Source organism: Heliangelus exortis, chromosome 1, assembly GCF_036169615.1.
Source record: "Heliangelus exortis chromosome 1, bHelExo1.hap1, whole genome shotgun sequence".
Taxonomy (NCBI): domain Eukaryota; kingdom Metazoa; phylum Chordata; class Aves; order Apodiformes; family Trochilidae; genus Heliangelus; species Heliangelus exortis.
The window spans coordinates 172969528-172974641 of record NC_092422.1 but is presented as its reverse complement, the minus strand read 5'-3'; positions in this window follow the sequence as shown (position 1 = coordinate 172974641).

Here is a 5114-nt window from a genome sequence, read left to right as displayed (position 1 = left end):
GTGGTGATATAACCACTGATGGGGAAATAGGCAGAAGGTCTAGCTGAAATGACAGTAGTGACCACAAAAGGTCAGTAGTTAAGGCAAGTGTCATGGTTGTGGCTGTAAAACTGAATAAAAGGTTTAGTGCAAAGAAGTAGAACATGCTCCTTTAATCATTGCTATCACAAATATATTGTTAGTTCAGAGCTGTTAATTCTTCACAAGCTTATTTTACTTTTCCTTGACTCTCTACAGGCTTAATTATCTAAATGAGAAATAGTGATAATTGAGAGAGTCAGCTTTCACTGTCCCCAGGACTCAAGGTGAGGGTTCGAGCTGAAGGCTTTTGCTAGTTGTAAGAGGAATCCCTCTGCATTTAAGCCCAGTTCTTTTTAACATTAGCAACACATTGGCTTTGAGTTTCAGTTCTCAGTAATCCATGATTCAACCAGTCATAGACAATTAAGATTTTTTTTTCTTATTTTGGACGACTATCCACCAACAGGAGAGTTTAAACTGAGCAATTTTAGACTCTCATCCAGAAGGAGTAAACTGATACACAGAGGCATCCAAGTTTTTTTAAAAACTGCAACAGAAAGGCTTTCCACACTCCAATGAAGGGCTGGGCAGCCCTGGTTTAATCCCTCTGTGACCCAGGGGAGTAAATGGCGTATTTTCAGTGGCCTTCCTCAAAGGATGCTTATTAAAAATACACAGAGGAATTTTTTTTACTAAAGCAATGGTTCTCCAAAGACACTCATAGTCAGACCAGAAGATCCAGTCCTGCTACAATCTGACAAACAGGTCCAGCTTTCTGTCCCTAAGCATCTTGGTTTCACAGGGTGCTTTGGACTGCTTGAGAAACTCAGCACAGATGAAACAGGCAGTATTTTAGCTGCTTCCAAATGCAGCTGAATCATCTAATAAGGAGTAACATCTGCTCTTGTTAAGAGAAGACAGCTGAATTGGCAGATGTCTGTAACAGTTGAATCTGAGTCTACACATCATGAAATAAAGAGATAAAATACTGTACAAGCCAGAAGATTAAAAGTCAGAAGATGACAAAGTCAGGATATGACATAGTATGAGCAAATGTCAAAGGCACTTGTCTAAACCTACAAGAACTCATATGCTTTATTCAGTTGTCAGTTCCTATTATTGGGACATTTACTGTCCTGCAAAGAATCTAGACTGCAATGGAGGATTTCTGGCAGTGAGATAGAGCTTATCTGTAAAATGAGTAGTCTGGCAAGGCAGCATATGCTTATCACAGGGAGCTGAGTATTACCCACCAATGCTTTCGGGTTGGGCTTTGGGATTGCATGCAGGGAGTTTTCACGTGTGTGTCTGAGTGCTGCTGGCAGCACGAGGTGATTCCCCAGCCTGCCTCCCAGTGTGCTTCTCCAGGATGGAAAGCAGCTTCCAGGCTCAGTTGTTTGCCTAGCCAGGCTCCTGTTGAATCTGGTCATCCAAGTTTTGACTAGTCAGTACTTTTAAACCTAGCTCCGTCTGACCATACCTATGGTCATTTCCCTTCAGGCATGTCACACTTAAGTAGAAATATCCACATCCTGATGACAGTTTAAAGGCCTGGTTATTGCTGTCTCTATTGGTGTCTGGCACTGCACTGTTCAATTTTTGTCTTCTATATCATTCTCCTTCAGTTCATAATATTATCTGCAAAATGTTACAGGTAGGAACTGAAGAAAGTTATGAAGAACCATCTCTCCTTTTTTCCTTCCAATAGTCTCCCATCTACCACTGCTGGATGGAAATGTGCCTGCTATGCACTTCTCATTCCTTGAGTGTACAAGTCAGACCCCTGAGATTCTCTCATCCTGCTCTCTCTATAAAATACACCTGCTCCTTTCAATGTGCTTCTTCTTTATTTTTTTCTTTTAGCACCAACATGTTTTATCATCACTTCTTTCACTTGGGATTCTCAGCCAGTAAGATTTCTGGCAACATGTCCATCTGGCAAGCTACATTTGGAGATGAGCAGGCTTGATGTTTTGATGAGTAATAGTCACAGATGAATGCTTATATTCTAATAGTTGCCAAAAAGTTACACAACCACAGATCCCTTGGTCCTACAAGGTACCTCTGAGCTGATCATCTAGTGTAAAGCATTTTGTAGCTCTAAACAGAAAAGTCCTAGTCAGGAAAAGATTGCTTAGGTGAGCTGCAGGGGTACCCCATACCCTGGATAAAGGCTCAGAGATATGGTCAACTGAAAAGGTCACATCTATGACAGCTTTCAATTTAAGGAAATCCCTGGGTGCCAAAACAAACCCTGAAAGCTGCTGTCAGTCCGAAGGAGACAGCAACTTACAGTCTTGGTCCCTAGTCTTTCAAGATGGAAAACAGAAATATCTCTGTAAGGGATGGAAATGGAGACCATAATGACCTTATTCCCCTCTGCTCTGATGACTGCTTGATTGAAGTGAAAAACCTGAGCTCTGAAGACTTAAGACAACGATGTCACAAAGCTCATGTAGTGCCTTGAAGGCAATCTGATCCTTCAAGTCATTGTGCCACATCAGGACACTATGGTTAGCCCCCACACAGCAAGGAGAATTGGGCTTATAAAATTGGGATTTTACCCTAATAGTCAGGACAGTGAGCAGTGACCAGCTTCATTCGACACCTGGGACTGCAGTGAGAAGAGTTTAAGTCTCCTCTTTCTAAAGGAGTGAGATGATAGACTACAAACTTTGGAAAGGATTAATTTCCAAGCTGTTGTTAGTGATCCCTGAGCAATCACCTCCAGTTTTCACAGCAGAAGGTGGCAGCCAGAGGAATACCTCATTTTAGGCCCCAGCAGTTTGTAGGTGTGACCTGGGCACCTTAGCAGTGTATTTTACTGACAGTTATGTGCCAAGGAAACTCAGGTGTCTGCAGGGTTATGCAGCTTCAGGTTCTCAGAACAAAAGCAAATTACTTACTGCCATTGAGCCTAGAGCCTTTTCTGGACTGCATGTTGAATCAACACTGAAATGTGCCTTGCCTGTGAAGGAGGGCACAGGCTGGAACTGAGTCTAACTCCTCTCTTGCCACTTTTTCCATCTTCAGTAAAAGTAGTTACAAAACTAGTGAGAATACTGTGCATTTATATAAATTGGCATAGTTATCAAATGTACAGCACTTTACCACTGTGCCTGCAGAAGGCCATACTAAAGCAACCTGAAGATAAGATGTGTCAATATACTCTACAATTGAAATTTTAATTAAAAATTCTGCAGAAGAAAGCAAGATAGAAATAACAGAACCTGTATTATATGATGTCTCAGTGTCAGATAACATATAGTGTAAAAATTAAGGTTTGTAAAGCACAACTGAAGATAACAAAGGTGCTCTGGCTTAGTAAAGACTTTCATTCATTCAGTCTCTTTGCTCCTCTACAGGAGACAAGGGAAAAAAGGAAAACAGAGGAGATGCACAAGGCAATGAAAGCAACCAAGTGAACAAAGACCAGTTCTAGTTCAACCTAAAAGCTGGCCAAAAGATAGCCTCAGTGCATCTATGGAAAATTGCCATCTCCATAAAAGCCTATGGTTTGTCATTCATTCCAACAAATGTATTTCAAAAAATACTGTGCATTTAGTCCACGGTTCTTATATTCAAAGGAATCAACCACACAACCAAGCAGTTGACACACTCTCCCTCAAAACTTGGACGCTCCATCTGGTTTTAACTGGAGTGTCCAGCTCCCTGTACATTGTCTCAGGGTGTTCAAAGGAAAATGGTTCACACTAAATGGCACAATTTAAGAATTGGTGACTTGAAGGATGAGAAGTGGACAGCAGCAGACAATAAAACTATATGGTAGTGTAAAAGCAGTGCTGAGCCCACCTGAACCCACAGGTCCCTGAGACAGCTTATGACACTGACTTTCCTGTCTAGAAGTGTAAGAATGCCTACACCACTTTTACAGCCAGGAGAATGCCTGATGCAGTTGTCTACCAGGTAATTCCTAGGCTCTTAGCAGACAAACCTGGATCTTGCTATGGGGTGTGTGGGGACTGTGGTGTTGATCAGGAGTTTTACTGCATTGAGAGCCTGGCAGGAGATTCACCCACAGCACAGCCCTGTGACCACTGCCCAGAGAAGCACCAGGGAGAGTGCAACCACAGGGTTGCACATGTCTGCTGAGAAGAGTTTTGGAGATACGACATTTTAAATGGTTGAAATTAATAGATGTGTCTATCCTGACTCTTGAGTAAGATTTTTTTTTTTTAATACCAGAATCTCATTGGCTTTATTTTCAAGTTACAACCTCCCTTTTATCTTTTAAAATCTTTTGCATTAGTTTTACATAGTCAAATTCCATGTACTATTTGCCACCATTGTACTATTAACAACCATTAAATACACCATTCTGCTATTTGAAAATATGACAGACTAACAAGCTGGTATCTTCCATTTGAACATTAAAATAGGGTTAAAAGATTTGTAGGCCAAAATGTAACAGCCTGTTTTGTTGAACTTTTGTTTTCTAGTTTAATGGTGTGACAAGTATTGTGCAATAACCCATAGAAAAGAACTGTTCTGTCCTGTCACAAGTTAGGTCTAAACAGGGCTGAATAAAAGCTGTCATTCCCCTATTTCCATACATTAAATGCTTAGGCTAATGAGATTTTATTAGGAAAAATCCTGTTTCCACTGGACTTAAACAAAAGCTTTAAACAATTTTAACTGAAAAGCTATTGGGACAATCCAGGACTGAATTTTGGATGGCCAAAGTCTTTTGTGTAAAATGAACTAAAAGCAGCTCATCGTATTACAATATAGTTCTGTTTATTTGATATTAAAATTGTCTACAGGTAAACTTAATGATTGTAATTTCAAATACAGGGAAACTGAGGAACAAGCCCTACTGCTTACTTATTTAGCAGCAGAAAATATTTACTTGAAATAAAAATGCCAAATTTTGATGAAAATGAAAGATGAAAATTTTTTTTGTTGTGAAGAAACTTCCTGTGCAGAGCATGATTCACAAATTAAGACTGTTTTGCACTTTCTTTCTTGAGAAACAATGACATTTCTTTCTAGTTATCAAGAAATATTGGGCTTTTCCTCCTAATGAGATTTCTGCACATGACTTTCATGGAAAAAAGAAGTCAGACAGGAGC